We start from the raw sequence: 17,983 nt of genomic DNA on the forward strand, positions 1-17,983 counted from the left end.
GATCCTTATGTTATGAGTGATTATCTCTGAATGTCAAGCTTATGGGTGATTTTTCTTTGAGATTTTGCTTATTTCTGTGATTGTTTTCAATGAATACATAAGCAGAAGAAAAAATTTTAAATCATGTTTCTTAATCTGTCAAGAGCACACAGATGTAGGTACAAGAATATATATGTTTTTTGTGCAGTGTTTATACTAGCACAAAGACAAAATAAACAAGCAAACTAAATGGTTAAAAGGGTTAGAGACAATGGAATATTGTGACTCAAACTAATGTCTATTGATAGAGATTGGTTAAATCCAATGGAAGACTATGAGCCTATAAAAATGTGTATTTGCATATATTTCATGGGAAAATGTCCCTGATAAATGTTACATAACTTGATATATGTTATGAACCAAACTACATTAAAAAGCACTGAAAGGATATACAGTTGAACCTTGAACAAAGTGGATGTTAGGGTGCCAAGCGCCCAACACAGAGTCAAAAATCCGAGTATAACTTACAGTCGGCCCTCTACATGCATGGTTCTGTCTTCCAAGAGGAAACGGTACCCAGATGACAGTTCTTATCTGTGCTGGTACTTTCTCATGGCTGGGTTTGTTATTTTATAATTTATTTAATTTTATAATCATTACCATTTTACATGTTCTTTAAATATGGGTCCTCCAAGATTCTATTTTTTCTAAATATATAATTCCAGTATAACTGTGGAAGGCAAACATAGATAAAATAGTAGTTAAATGAACTTAGATAAAGAATATAACTTAAAAAAAAAAAAAAGAATATAATTTCTGGGGCTTCCCTGGTGGCGCAGTGGTTAAGAATCTGCCTGCCAATGCAGGGGACATGGATTCAAGCCCTGGTCCAGGAAGATCCCACATGCCATGTGGAGCAACTAAGCCAGTGCATCACAACTACTGAGCCTGCGAGTCTAGAGCCCATGCTCTGCAACAAGAGAAGCCACCACAGTGAGAGGCCCGAGCACCTCAACGAAGAGTAGCCCCCTTTTGCCCCAACTAGAGAAAGACCGCATGCAGCAGTGAAGACCCAACACAGCCAAAAATAAAATAAAATAAAATTTAAAAAAAAGAATATAACTTCTTATCCTTGAGCACATAAAGTCATCATGAGGATGATAAACTCATATCTACCCTGGAGTACTTTGAGTGAATCTGCTTTAATGCCATTGATGAATATGAAAAGAGAGGAAAAAATATTTGAGTTTGATTATTATACCTGTAAGTTAGTCTTTCCTAAGCTTTATTATTGATGCATTTGTTGTATGATGTTTATGTATTGTGTTGCATATGCTGAATTATGTTGCATAAATAGGAAAACTATTTCAGTGAGTGGAGAAAGCAAAACATAATTTCTTTTAAAATCCTAGGAAAATCCACTGTAATAGAATTTGAATATTAAATTTTTCTATGTAAAATCTCTATTCTATCTAATACGCTGAGTATTTATGTATTTATACAAAGTTGACCCTATATACTAGATGAGAAATGACCCAGCTATAGATTTTATTTTCAGTGAGCTTGCAATCAAGTTGAAAAGGAACAGATAACAAAAATAAAACGGTGACTAATACAAAGTAGTAAGTAAGTAGTGATAAATTATGACTGGTGTGGTAGGTCTAAGAAAACATAAATCAGTGTGGATTTATTGAGGGACATATTGTGAAGGAGCTGCTACTAGATCCAAGCCTTGAAGGATTGACAATAGACAGAGGTAAGAAGGTAGGACATGCCAGACAAGACAGTAATATGGGGATGAGGGTAGGGACAATGGTAAGGAGAATGACGCACTTTTAGGGCAATTAGTCATTCAGCCTGATTGGAGTGAGAGAGAATGAAAGTATGACATAAAAAACAAAGCTGAATAAATGGGTTAGTGCTACGTTATAGAGAACCGTGAAAGCCAGGGTGAGAAGTTTGGAACTAATCCAATTCAAGAATTAGAGCCGTTTTTTATCTCTAAGGAGGAGAAAGATAATGTTAAAATAGCAGTTTAAGGAGACTCATCTGGCAGCAGTATGTAGGGTCATCTGGGGAAAGGAAGATTCTCAGTCAGAGAAGACAACCAGGCTGCATTTGCTTTACGTGAGTAGAGAGGAGGGATTGTTTTAAAGGATATTTCAAAGGAAAAAAATGGCCATGATGTAATAAGAAAGATACTTGTTTGACCCAGCTTATTTCCTGAACTCTGTAGCCCTCCACTTCCCCAAAGATGGGGCCATTTAAATCTCCACCTGATCCTAGTTTCCAGAACCTATCCTATACTGAGAAATCAAACACTTCTTAGCCTTTAGACCAACACTCCGTGATTCAATGTCTATTTCTTGTGGTGTCCAAGTTTGATTACTGGGCTTCTTACTTCTTATAACTGAGCTTCTGTCTTGATCTTTTCTTAGACTCTTTTAACTATTTTAGTTCCTTATTAGGATTGGGTCCTGCCCTGTTCTTGTCAGTTGTGTTTTTCCTAAAATTAAAAAACAAAAACAAGATCTGAAAAGACATAAACCAAAATGGTAAATGTGACATTCTGAATAGTAAGATTACCCTTTCTTTCTCTTTTTCATTTTTCTTTTCCAAATTATTAAGATTTCTTGATGAAGTATGTAGTACTTTTTTAATGCAAAAATAAATAACAAAAAGAAAAATATTTAAACTCATTTATTAAAGGGAAAAATAATTGGTTAATATGAGTTGCCTACAGTAACAAAGTTGATGTCGTTGTCCTGATAAGAAACACATCTTGTTATAGGAAATAAAAAAGGAAGTCATTTCCTGCTTTTGGGTGAAAGGGGGGCGGGCATTGCTTCATTCACTCAAATTCAGGGAATCCATCTGCATTCTCAGTTCTCATTCTAAAGTGGAAATAGTGCTTTCTGTATAAGTCCAGCCACAAAGAGCCATAGAATAAGGCTATGTGCCCTGAGAAGACAGGCTGGTTTCAGTCAGTGACTTCCTGGCATATAATACTCATTTCTTCACAGGCAGCACAGAACTGCTTTGACCTGATCTGACAAGCAATTCCTGATAGTTACATCTAGGCCAGACACAGAATAGAAATTTGTCCTGAGAAGTCTTCTGTTAAGATCTGACCTAAAAATATTTTTCTCTTCTGATTTCAGAAGCTGTCCTGGTCTCCAATGATAAGAAATCTGATGACATATAGGGGTCTTCACAGTTGAACTTGACAACTCAGCTAAGGGGAGCCAACTTAATGAGAGGACATGGATAGCACATTATTAGCCCCCATTCCAACTGGCCCTACATCCTCCCAGAGAATATGGCAGTGATGTGGAGGGCTCCTGACTATAGGAAGGCATACCCGCATCCCCCAGAAGAGTTCCAGTCAGGAAGGGCTCCTCGGCACCTAAGTTATCAGGTCTCAACCCAGGCACAGTTCAGAATCACTTGAGAAGCATGTAAAAACATACCACTGTCTAGGTATCACTCATTTCGATTAAATCAAGAATCTCTGGGATCCTGGAGGTCCCCCCAGCACTTCCTGAAGGTTTAGCAACCCTTCAGAGTTAGCAACGTGGATTATTTTGTGCATTTACCATCTTACCCGGACTCTCTGACTTGACAAACTGAGAACAGGAAAGCCACAGCTAACTGGCCAGCCATGAAGAACTGAGGAGACAGACCTACACCTCAAGTCTCTATGGTGTCTTTTCAAGAATACAGGAGGGGCACCTTCAAGATGGCGGAGAAGTAAGACATGGAGATCACCTTCCTCCCCACAAATACATCAAAACTACATGTACATGTGTAACAACTCCTACAGAACACATCCTGAACGCTGGCAGAAAACCTCAGACTTCCCAAAAGACGTCCTCAGGTGACCTACATGCAGAGGCGGGGCCAATCCAAAGCTGAACCCCAGGAGCTGTGGGAACAAAGAAGAGAAAGGGAAATTTCTCCCAGCAGCCTCAGGAGCAGAGGATTAAATCTCCACAGTCAACTTGATGTACCTTGCATCTGTGGAATACCTGAATAGACAACAAATCATCCCAAAATTGAGGCGGTGGACTTTGTGAGCAACTGTAGACTTGGGGTTTGCTTTCTGCATTAATTTGTTTCTGGTTTTATGTTTATCTTAGTTTAGTATTTAGAGCTTATTATCATTGGTAGATTTGTTTATTGATTTGGTCGCTCTCTTCCCTTTTTAAATTTTATATATATATATATATATATATTTCCTTTTTCTCTTTTTGTGAGTGTGTATGTGTATGCTTCTTTGGGTGATGTTGTCTATATAGCTTTGCTTTTGCCATTTGTCCTAGGGTTCTGGCTGTCTGTTTTTTGTTTGTTTGTTTGTTTGTTTTGGGGTTTTTTTTTTTTTTACTATAGTTTTTAGTGCTCTTATCATTGGCAGATTTATTTTTTGGTTTGGTTGCTCTCTTCTTTCTTTCTCTCTCTCTTTTTTATTACTTTTTAATTGTTTTGTGTTTAATATTTTTTTCTATTTTAATACCTTTATTTTATTTTATTTATTTATGTTTTCTTTCTTTCTTTCTTTTTCTCCCTTTTCTTCTGAGCCATGTGGCTGACAGGGTCTTGGTGCTCCGGCTGGGTGTCAAGCCTGAGCCTCCAAGGTGGGAGAGCCAAGTTCAGGACATTGGTCCACCAGAGACCTCCTGGCCCCACGTAATATCACATGGTGAAAGCTCTCTCAGAGATGTCCATCTCAACGCTAAGACCCAGCTCCACTCAACGACCAGCAAGCTACAGTGCTGGACACCCTATGTCAAACAACTAGCAAGACAGGAACACAAACCCACCCATTAGCAGAGACACTGCCTAAAATCATAATAAGTTCACAGACACCCCAAAACACACCATTGGACGTGGTCCTGCCCACCAGAAAGATAAGATCCAGCCTCATCCACCAGAACACAGGTACCACTCCCTTCCATCAGGAAGCCTACACAACCCACTGAACCAACCTTACCCACTGGGAGCAGACACCAAAAACAACAGGAACTACGAACCTGCAGCCTGTGAAATGGAGACCTCAAACACAGTAAGTTAAGCAAAATGAGAAGGCAGAGAAATACACAGCAGGTGAAGGAGCAAGGTAAAAACCCACCAGACCAAACAAATGAAGAGGAAATAGGCAGTCTACCTGAAAAATAATTCAGAGTAATGATAGTAAAGATGATCCAAAATCTTGGAAATAGAATGGAGAAAATACAAGAAACTTTTAATAACGACCTAGAAGAAATAAAGAGCAAAAAAACAATGATGAACAACACAATAAATGAAATTAAAAATTCTCTAGAAGGAATCAATAGCAGAATAACTGAGGCAGAAGAACAGATAAGTGACCTGGAATATAAAATAGTGGAAATAACTACGCAGAGCAGAATAAAGAAAAAAGAATGAAAAGAATTGAGGGCAATCTCAGAGACCTCTGGGGCAACATAAAATCCACCAACATTTGAATTATAGGGGTCTCAGAAGAAGAGGGAAAAAAAGGGACTGAGAAAATATTTGAAGAGATTATAGTCGAAAACTTCCCTAATATGAGTAAGGAAATAGTCAATCAAATCCAGGAAGTGCAGAGAGTCCCATACAGGATAAATCCAAGGAGAAACACACCAAGACACATATTAATCAAACTATCAAAAATTAAATACAAAGAAAAAATATTAAAAGCAGCAAGGGAAAAGCAACAATTAACATACAAGGGAATACCCATAAGGTTAACAGCTGATCTGTCAGCAGAAACTCTGTAAGCCAGAAGGGAGTGGCAGGACATATTTAAAGTGATGAAAGAGAAAAACCTACAACCAAGATTACTCTACCCAGCAAGGATCTCATTCAGATTCGATGAAGAAATTAAAACCTTTACAGACAAGCAAAAGCTGAGAGAATTCAGCATCACCAAACCAGCTCTACAACAAATGCTAAAGGCACTTCTCTAGGCAGGAAACACAAGAGAAGCAAAAGACTTACAATAAAAAGCTGAAAACAATTAAGAAAATGATAATAGGAACATACCTATTGATAACTACCTTAAATGTAAATGGATTAAATGCTCCAAACAAAAGACATAGACTGGCTGAATAGATACAAAAACAAGACCCATATATATGCTGTCTACAAGAGACCCACTTCAGACCTAGGGATGCATACAGACTGAAAGTGAGGGGATGGAAAAAGATATTCCATGCAAATGGAAATCAAAAGAAAGCTGGAGTAGCAATTCTCATATCAGACAAAATAGACTTTAAAATAAAGACTATTACAAGAGACAAGGAAAGACACTACCTAATGATCAAGGGATCAATCCAAGAAGAAGATACAACAAGTGTAAATATTTATGCACCCAACATACGAACACCTCAATACATAAGGCAAATGCTAACAGCTATAAAAGGGGAAATCGACAGTAACACAATCATAGTAGGGGACTTTAACACCCCACTCTCACCAATGGACAGATCATCCAAAATGAAAATAAATAAGGAAACACAAGCTTTAAATGATACATTAAACAAGATGGACTTAATTGATATTTATAGGACATTCCATCCAGAAACAACAGAATACACTTTCTTCTCAAGTGCTGATGGAACGTTCTCCAGGATAGATCATATCTTGGGTCACAAATCAAGCCTTGGTAAATTTAAGAAAATTGAAATCATATCAGGTATCTTTTCTGACCACAACGTTATGAGACTAGATATCAATGACAGGAAAAAATCTGTAAAAAATACAAACACATGGAGGCTAAACAACACACTACTAAATAACCAAGAGATCAATGAAGAAATCAAAGAGGAAATCAAAAAATACCTAGAAACAAATGACAATGAAGACACGATGACCCAAAACCTATGGCATGCAGCAAAAGCAGTTATAAGAGGGAAGTTTATAGCAATACAATCCTACCTCAAGAAACAAGACACATCTCAAATAAACAACCTAACCTTACACCTAAAGCAATTAGAGAAAGAAGAAGGAAAAAAGCCCAAAGTTACCAGACGGAAAGAAATCATAAAGATCAGGTCAGAAATAAATGAAAAAGAAATGAAGGAAATGATAGCAAAGATCAATAAAACTAAAACCTGGTTCTTTGAGAAGATAAACAAAATTGATAAACCATTAGCCAGACTTATCAAGAAAAAAAGGGAGAAGACTCAAATCAATAGAATTAGAAATGAAAAAGGAGAAGTAACCACTGACACTGCAGAAATACAAAGGATCATGAGAGATTACTTCAAGCAACTATATGCCAATAAAATGGACAACCTGGAAGAAATGAACAAATTCTTAGAAATGCACAACCTTCCTAGACTGAACCAGGAAGAAATAGAAAATATGAACAGACAAATCACAAGCACTGAAATTGAAACGGTGATTAAAAATCTTCCAACAAACAAAAGCCCAGGACCAGATGGCTTCACAGGCGAATTCTATCAAACATTTAGAGAAGAGCTAACACCTATCCTTCTCAAACTCTTCCAAAATATAGCAGAGGGAGGAACACTCCCAAAGTCATTCTACGAGGCCACCATCACCCTGATACCAAAACCAAAGATGCCACAAAAAAAGAAAACTACAGGCCAATGTCACTGATGAACATAGATGTAAAAATCCTCAACAAAATACTAGCAAACAGAATCCAACAGCACATTAAAAGGATCATACACCATGATCAAGTGGGGTTTACCCCAGGAATGCAAAGATTCTTCAGTATACGCAAATCAGTCAATGTTATAAATCATATTAACAAATTGAAGGAGGAAAACCATACAATTATCTCAATAGATGCAGAAAAAGCTTTTGACAAAATTCAACACCCATTTATGATAAAAACCCTCCAGAAAGTAGGCATAGAGGGAACTTACCTCAAGATAATAAAGGCCATATATGACAAAGCCACAGCCAACATTGTTCTCAATTGTGAAAAACTGAAACCATTTCCACTAAGATCAGGAACAAGACAAGGTTGACCACTCTCACCACTATTATTCAACATAGTTTTGGAAGTTTTAGCCACAGCAATCAGAGAAGAAAAAGAAATAAAAGGAATCCAAATCAGAAAAGAAGAAGTAAAACTGTCACTGCATGCAGATGACATGATACTATACATAGAGAATCTTAAAGATGCTACCAGAAAACTACTAGAGCTAATCAATGAATTCGGTAAAGTAACAGGATACAAAATTAATGCACAGAAATCTCTTGCATTCCTATACACTAATGATGAAATATCTGAAAGTGAAATTAAGAAAACACTCCCATTTACCCCTGCAACAAAAAGAATAAAATACCTAGGAATAAACCTACATAAGTAGACCAAAAACCTGTATGCAGAAAACTATAAGACACTGGTGAAAGAAATGAAAGATGATACAAACAGATGGAGAGTTATACCATGTTCCTGGAGTGGAAGAATCAACATTGTGAAAATGACTATGCTGCCCAAAGCAATCTACAGGTTCTATGCAATCCCTATCAAACTATCAGTGGCATTTTTCACAGAACTAGAACAAAAAATCTTAAAATTTTTATGGAGACACAAAAGACCCCGAATAGCCAAAGTGATCTTGAGAAAGAAAAATGGAGCCAGAGGAATCAGGCTCCCAGACTTCAGACTATACTACAAAGCTACAGTAATCAAGACAGTATGGTACTGGCATAAAAAATGGAAATATAGATCAATGGAACAGGATAGAAAGCCCAGAGATAAACCCACATGCCTATGGTCACCTTATCTTTGATAAAGGAGGCAAGAATATACAATGGAGAAAAGACAGTCTCTTCAGTAAGCGGTGCCGGGAAAACTGGACAGCTCCATGTAAAAGAATGAAATTAGAACACTCCCTAACACCATACACAAAAATAAACTCAAAATGGATTAAAGACCTGAATGTAAGGCCAGACACTATCAAACTCTTAGAGGAAAACATAGGCAGAACACTCTATGACATAAATCACAGCAAGATCCTTTTTGACCCACCTCCTAGAGAAATGGAAGTAAAAACAAAAATAAACAAATGGGACCTAATGAAACTTAAAAGCTTTAGCACAGCAAAGGAAACCATAAACAAGATGAAAAGACAACCCTCAGAATGGGAGAAAATATTTGCAAATGAAGCAACTGACAAAGGATTAATCTCCAAAATATACAAGCAGCTCATGCAGCTCAACATCAAAAAGCAAACAACCCAATCCAAAAATGGGCAGAAGATCTAAACAGACATTTCTCCAAAGAAGATATACAGATTGCCAAGAAACACATGAAAGGATGCTCAATGTCACTAATCATTAGAGAAATGCAAGTTAAAACTACAATGAGGTATCACTTCACACCAGTCAGAATGGCCATCATCAAAAAATCTACCAACAATAAATGCTGGAGAGGATGTGGAGAAAAGGGAACCCTCTTGTACTGTTGGTGGGAATGTAAATTGATACAGCCACTATGGAGAACAGTATGGAGTTTCCTTAAAAAACTACAAATAGAACTACCATACGACCCAGCAATCCCACTACTGGGCATATACCCTGAGAAAACCATAATTCAAAAAGAATCATGTACCACAATGTTCATTGCAGCTCTATTTACAGTAGCCAGGACATGGAAGCAACCTAAGTGTCCATCAACAGATGAATGGATAAAGATGTGGCACATATATACAATGGAATATTACTCAGCCATAAAAAGAAACAAAATTGAGTTATTTGTAGTGAGGTGAATGGACCTAGAAACTGTCATACAGAGTGAAGTAAGCCAGAAAGAGAAAAACAAATACCGTATGCTAACACATATATGTGGAATCTAAAAAAAAAAAAATGGTTCTGAAGCACCTAGGGGCAGGACAGGAATAAAGACACAGATGTAGAGAATGGACTTGAGGACACGGGGAGGGAGAAGGGTAAGCTGAGACAAAGTGAGAGAGTGGCATAGACTTATATACACTACCAAATGTAAAATAGCTAGCTAGCGGGAAGCAGCCGCATAGCACAGGGAGATCAGCCCGGTGCTTTGTGTCCACCTAGAGGGGTGGGATAGAGGGTGGGAGGGAGATGCAAGAGGGAGGAGATATGGGGTTGTATGTATATGTATAGCTGATTCATCTGATTATACAGCAGAAACTAACACACCATTGTAAAGCAATTATACTCCAATAAAGATGTCAAAAAAAAAAAAAAAAAAGAATCTCTGGGAGTTTGGCCCACACATCAGTGTTGTTTTTTGTTTTAGTTTTGTTTTTTTTAACACCCCATGGTCAAAAGCCACCAATGTAATCAATCAAAATCTTTCAAGGAACAGGTAGAATCAACATAGTTAACTGCACTGATATTGCATCTAAAAACCTCCAGTGTTCAGAAGAATACTGGCAGAGTGCCAACTCCCTGGAAGCTCTCCTTAGAACCCCATCCAATTTGCTTGCCCTGGTACCATAACTCTTGCTATTACATCCGTGTAGGACACTAGCCTATGTGACCTGAGACTACAGTTCTACAGCTGTAACTTATGCTAGTCTGCTTGTCACTGTCTATGGCTGGTTGCAAATGCACACACACACCCTTCTACCTGGGTTTCAGAGGAAACTATTGAATCAAATGCTGTTGGGTTTGTTTTTTTCCCAAAAACAAATTTTTCTTTCTACAATCTTTTAGACCTGATGTGCTCTGAATATAATCATATTTTGTCATGTTTGTTCAGCCCAGAGTCATTGCTCCATGAAGATCTTTCTTCTACTTTACTGGCTCCAAAATGAATCTAACCTGTCTGGACACGTAGCCATTGTCATCACTATCTAACCTTTAAAATCACCAATATTAGTGTCACTGAGACACAATATTGAGAAAGTATAAACTAAAATCTTTGTAGAACTCATTTCAATTGTCAACTCTTTTAAAGCAAATTCTTAATTATCTTACCCATTGAAATCTTTTGCCTCATTTTTGTAAAATGTCAACTAATTCTCTTTATAAAGTTCCAGACAGTGAATACAGGCTTTAAAAAAGATAATCAAGTGACTTCCCTGGTGGCGCAGTGGTTAAGAATCCTCCTGCTAATGCAGGAGACATGCCTTCGAGCCCTGGTCCAGGAAGATCCCGCATGCCACGGAGCAACTAAGCCCGTGCGCCACGACTACTGAGCCTGCGCTCTAGAGCCCACGAGCCACAACTCCTGAGCCTGAGTGCTGCAACTACTGAAGCCTGTGAGCCTAAAGTCCATGCTCTGCAACAAGAGAAGCCACCGCAGTGAGAAGCCCGTGCACCGCAAAGAAGAGTAGCCCCCGCTCGCCGCAACTAGAGAAAGCCTGCACACAGCAACGAAGACCCAACACAGCCAAAAACAAAATTAATTAATTAATTAATTAATTTTAAAAAAGATAATCAAGTCCCATCTAGATCTTTAACTCTACAACTCTTTTCTACAACTTATTTATTCCCTGATCCATGAGAACCAATCCCAATTGGTTAAAAACAATATCAAATATATATATATTTACCCATGAGATGTGATACATTTTTTTTAATGAGCTAAAAAAAAGGGGGGGGTTTACTTCTTTCTAATAACATTAAAAAGCTTGTTTCAAGTCTTAGTTCTACTGATAAGTCATGTGACCTTTGGCTAGATGCCAGGGTGCCAAAAGTTTCCACAGTTGTCAGCATTAAAACCACTACCATTGGGACTCCCCTGGCAGTCCAATGGTTAAGACTTTGCTTTCCAATGAAGGGGTGTGGGTTTGATCCCTGGTCAGGGAGCTAAGATCCCACATGCCTCACTGCCAAAAAACCAAAACATAAAACAGAAGCAATATTGTAACAAATTCAATGAAGACTTTAAAAATGGTCCACATCAAAAAAGAAAAAACACTTAAAAAAAAAACACTGCCATTTATCTCAAAAGCATTTTAAATATTGAAGTACTTATGAACAAAATTGTTTAAAAAAATCTGGGATTCATTTCTGGGGGGCTAGAGAGGATGGGAGTGGTTTGAATCTAGAAAAAAATAAGACAGCCCATATGCTGAAAATTGCTTAGGTTCAGAGTTTATTTTCTACTAAGTGATTGTAAAGATAAAATGACCAAAACCTCTGAAAAGTTAAAAAAAAAAATTTTAAATCTTTACCAATGCAAGATATTTTTAACAAACCTTGATACACATATCTGAGCTAATATAGGCATTTTTATCTTCCATACCCTCTTCAAACTGGAAATTGGCTAAATAAGTTGCGTTTTTTCAATGCAATCAAATCTAAATTGAAAATAGACTTTAACTGGACTATCCAGCATCTCACCTCTGAAAAGTAATATACAGTTTTTAACCAAACTCACCTAAATTTTCTAATTTAATATTCATAAACAAATCTTTGACAGGAAAGACAGGTCTTTGCAATCCCATTTTTCAGATGAGAAAACTGATACAGTTCTTTTTTTTTAATTTGTTCCGATCTCAGAGCTCAGAATCATTCATCTGATTTTAAACTGGATTCTATTACTACATATTTTTCCCACACCTGTTGTCGTTTTAAACTGCATTATGACTGTGTTTAAGAAACATGCCATATAACCCCACAGGTTTTCCTACTACTGGAGAACTCGGTCTCCATCCACACCAAACTGGAAAATCATGTTATAACCATACCAACTTGTCTGAAATCTAACTTGAGAAAAGGTTAATTGTAAATATCTCCAAAGGAATTTGGTTCCAAAAGAATGTGAAAAACTGGACATGGGCAGCAGGCCACACTTCTTTCGGAAGGCATTGTGTGGTGAGTATCTGTGTGGAGAGACCAGGAAGAGTCATAAGGGCCTAGGGAGTTTCCAGGGGTGATGACAGACCGTCTCCTCCTCATCTTCCCACAAAATAGAAGTGGGGATTTCTTCCATTGCTGAACAGTCTTTAGGACTTCCCCAGGCTCCTTAAGAGAAGATACCAAAGTGGGGATCCCCACTCCTGGGGACTCCTGAAGCTTCCTTTAGGCTGAGGTTCTTGACTCCAGCTGCATTTGAAAAACACTGACAGAGGGAATGAAATACTGATGTCTGGGGCCCACCCCAGGTCAGTTAAATCAGTCTGGCGGGAGGTGAGGGGTGAGGCCCAAGCTTAGGTAGTTTTAGAGCCTTCCAGGTGATGTTAAAGTAAAGGAGAACCACTGCTTTAGGCTGTCTGTCTGATCACCACAGAGGCTTCTGTGCTCCAATTCCTTTACTCAGACAAACTGTAAAGTATGAAGATTTGGGATCTGGCATCCTTTTGCTTTCCTATCCTTCAATGGCCCTCCATCCCTCCTCACATACCCAGCACTCTTACGTTCTAACTGGTTCTGCCTCCTTCCTGTATCTCCTCTCCAGACATCATTTCACAAGAAATGATCAGGAACCCTTTTACATTCAAACACATAATGATCATCTAAAAGTACTGCTCTCTTAGGGGCATTGACAGAACACGTAATGAGTCTTGTTTATATGGTAGAATAAAGCCAAGGGAATTAAACTTCAATTCATCAAGGGTGATGGGCTCTGGCAGGGTCCCAGTGTCACTCCTCCACTCCTCCCATGCTTAGGAAACGTGACATCTATTTGGCCAGAAGAAGCCTGCTTCCTTTGCCCTGCTGGTCATAACTCCCTGGGCTTCACTTGACAGGACTGTGTCTTGGTTGGTCCCCCCCAGGAGCAGCCTCCTGCAAAACCTAAAAGAAGTGGAGAAACAGAAAAAAAACACGTTGACACCCAGAGACTTCTATGTGACTTGAAAAGTGATCAGAAAGCAGAATAATTCTGTTATGACAAGAACGAGCTTTCCTATCCCTGAAAAAGGAATATTATGCCCTGAGCAAACATGGGGAGTTAGAATATAATCCAAGAGTAAGGAAGCAAATAAACATTTAGCTAAATCCTACTTAACTATACGACAGACAGTCAAAACCAAACTGTATGTATCTCATGTGGTTTGAATTGAAGCGGATAGATCAGTGAGAGTATGAGTCATTTTGTTCTTTCAGGATGTTTCACTGGAGAATGGGCACTGCTACCCAAGCAATGCAGGCTTAAAGCAATCCAAACAGCAAAAGCCCCTGGGTCATCACAGCCTATTTACATCACAACTAGTTTTTACTGTGTTTACATCCTCCGGGAAAGTCATAGCAGAACAAATAATGAGACTTTTGTGCATATGGCTTAGCAGTTATCAGAAGAAACCCAAAAGTCATCCTTTTTGAGGGGCTGGTTTAAAATATTTATTAAAATGCAACCAGTGTTTGAGCGCAGATTGCTTATTAAATATTCAGTCCAAGATTCTAAATGTAACAAGCCAACTTAATTATAAATGACATACAAATAATGAGGGGGACCTGAAAGCTCTCTGAATCACATTTCTGTAAATGTGTTATTAAAGAAGGTGAATGGGAAAGAAATATAGCAAATAAATGATATTCTGTCCTAAGACCTAGCATATGACTTATGAATGGTTGCCACGGTAAAGGACGAAAAGAGAACAAACAAGCAATTGCTACAAATACATTAAACTTACAAAAACTTTTTCCAACCTGACTTTATGAAACAGAAGCAGCACCAGCCAGGACACTTTTTTTTTTTTTTTTTTTTTTGGCCGTGTTGGGTCTTTGTTGCTGCGCGCGGGCTTTCTCTAGTTGCAGCAAGCGGGGACTACTCTTCATCGCGGTGCACAGGGTGCATGGGCTTCTCATTGCGGTGGCTTCTCTTGTTACAGAGCATGGGCCAGGCTTCAGTAGTTGCGGTGCATGGGCTCTAGAGCGCAGGCTCAGTAGTTGTGGCCCACGGGCTTAGTTGCTCAGTGGCATGTGGGATCTTCCCAGACCAAGGCTTGAACCCGTGTCCCCTGTATTGCCAGGCAGATTCTTAACCACTGGGCCACCAGGGAAGTCCCCAAGACACTTTTAGATGGTCCTTTTGTGGTAAGAAATAATTTGAGGTTATTCTATTCTTAGAAGTTTGGAAGGAATCTGTTGACATATGGCTCTAACAAATTACAAACACCCCCAAATTTTTGTTAGGAAAATATACTGCCAACTGTGAAACGTGTGGCTTATTACTATTTGGGAAATGGTTGGATAATAATTTAATAATAATCATAGCAATACTTTAAACTTCTGAATATTTTATAAATACTATTTACCGTAGCCTGTTGGCTAAGTTCGCACTGGAGGCTTCAAATTTACTTTAATAATAATGATGAGGAACTTCCCTGGTGGTTCAGTGGTTAAGACTCCGTGCTCCCAACGCAGGGGGCCTGGGTTCGATCCCTGGTCTGGGAACTAGATCCCACATGCATGCTACAACTAAGAGTTCGCATGCTGCAACTAAGGAGCCTGCCTGCCGCAACTAAGACCCAGCACAACCAAATAAATAAATAAATATTTAATAATGATGATGATGACATCTAAAATTCACTCAACCCTATCCATGTGCCCAGGATTGTGTGTATTATCTCATAAAATCATCATTCTTTCCATTTTGCCTATGACGAAAGAGGCTCTGAGAAGTTAAGTGACTTGCCCAATCAAGGCCACTGTGCATAGACAGCAGATTTCAGTTCCAGATCTATTTTGCATGTCTTTACTTTTAACCACTATGCTATAGTGTCTGCCTATAGAAACTCATCAGCAAAGTAAGACAGTATAGTCTAGTTACACTATCAATTGGAAAGTGTAGACATACACAGTTATGTCAAATATTCAAATATTCTCTAGCACTTTGTACCATTAGTAGCATTTTTTTTTATTTTGTGGGGGACAAAATAAAATAAACAAAATATACTTTATGTTATAAGAGAAAATCTTCACAACTTTGATGCAAGCAAAGTTTTTTTGGACACAAACAGCTGAAATAATAAGAAAAAATTCATAAGTTAGACTTCATCAAAAATTTTAAAATATTGTATCTTCTCTTCAGAAGACACCATTAAGAAAAAGAAAAGCACTCTGTGTACTGGGGGGAAATACATGTAGTGCAAATAGCTGACAAAGGACCCGTGTCCAGAAACTATAGAGAACCCTTACAACTCAATCAGGAAACAATAACCCAGTTAAAAACATGGGCAAGTGATATGAACAGATACTTTACCAAAGAAGATTTCTGGATGGTTAATCAGCAAATGAAAAGACACTTAGCATTATCAGTCAGAGAGAAATGCAAATGCAAATTAAAACCAAAAGGAGATACCACTACACACCCACCGGAATAGCTGAGAGTAAAAAGACTGAAAATATCAAGTGTCACCAAGGATGTAGAGCAACTGCTGGTGAGAAGGTAAAATGGAACAATAGCTTTGGAAAACAATTTGGCAGTTTCTTATAAAGTTAAATATATTCTTACCATATGACCTAGAAATTCTAAGTATTTACCCAAGAAAACTGAAAACATATCCATGTAAAGTTTTGTACACAAATGTTTTATTAGCATTTATTCAACTTTACTCATAAGAGTTTCAACTTGGAAATAATCCAAATGGCCATCAACTAGTGAATTAATAAACAAGTTGTGGTGTATTCCTTAAAATCAAAGATTATCCCAAAATAAAAAGGAATGAACTACTGATAGATGCAACAACATGAATGAATCTCAAAAAAAAAAAATTATGCTGATAAAAGACATCAGACACAAGAGAGTACATACTGTAACAATTCCATTTATGTAAAATTCTAGAAAGGGCAAATACATTCTATAGTGATCTGTATCATCTATTTTTCTTCTCTGCTGGATCTTTCCCATTGGAATAAAACATGCTGTCCTTTCTCTCACTTCCACCCCTGTCATTAAGAAGCACATCAGTTGTTGCCTGGAGCCAGGATTGGGGAAATAAATGTACTGCAAAGAAAGGGGCAAAAGGAAATTTTTTAACATGATGGAAATGTTCTATATCTTGATTGTGGTAGTAGTTACAGGTGTATTAAATTTTTCAAACTCATTGAAATGCACACTTAAAATAATGGGTATTTTAAATTGTATCATATATATGTATTGTATATATATATATATGTTAGTAAATGGTATAGAGGAAAACAAAGCAAGGAATGTAGTGTTGGTGTCATTTTTAAATAGGTAGAAGCAGGGAGACCAATTAGGAGGTCATTGTCATAATCCAGGCGAGACAGACGATGGTGAGTTAGACCATAATGACAAAAATGCAGACAGTGAGAAGTGGTCAGATTTGGATAGATCTTGAAGGTAGAGCCAACAGGACTTGCTCATGACTTGTATTTGGGGTTTGAATAAAAGAGGGGAGTCAAGCATGAGTCCTAGAACTTAAACCTGAGCAACTCTCTGATAGCACTGAAATGGGGGAAATGTTCATGAAGAGGTTTTCAGGGAAAGATCAGGAATTCATTTGGAGACATGTTAAGTTTGAGATGCATGTTAGGAATCCAAGCAGAGATGAATCTAGAGTTTGGGGGAGAATTCTAGACTGAAAATATAGCTTTAGAAGTCATTAGCATGGAAATGGTGTTTAAAGCACAAGACTGGATGAACTCATTAAGAAAGTAGAGAGAAAAGAAAAGAGCTCAAAGGACTGAGTATATAGCACTTCAGTGTCAAGAAGTCAAATAGCTGAAGAGGAATCAGCGTAGAGACTGAGAAGGAGGGACCAGTGGGCTAGGAGGAAAACCAGGAGTGTGCCTTTTCCTGGAAGCCCTGGTAGGGGCAGGTGGGGGGAGAGAAGTGTTTTTAAAGAGGGCGTGAACAACTGTGCTAAATGCTGCTGATGGATCAAGTAAGTTGAGGACTGAGAACTGACCATTGGCTTTAGCAATGTGATGGTCAATGGTAACCTTGACAAGAGTAGGTTTGGTGGAGGAAGAGAGCAAAACCTCACTGGAGAGGGTTAAACTGAGAACGTGAGGAAATAACTGGAGACAGTAATAGAGAAAAGTTTTAAAAGAAATTTTGTTTGTTTGTTTTTAACATCTTTATTGGAGTATAATTGCCTTACAATGGTGTGTTAGTTTCTGC

The sequence above is a fragment of the Balaenoptera borealis genome (genome assembly GCF_965194805.1).
Source record: "Balaenoptera borealis genome assembly, chromosome: 17".
NCBI classification, from domain to species: Eukaryota; Metazoa; Chordata; class Mammalia; order Artiodactyla; family Balaenopteridae; genus Balaenoptera; species Balaenoptera borealis.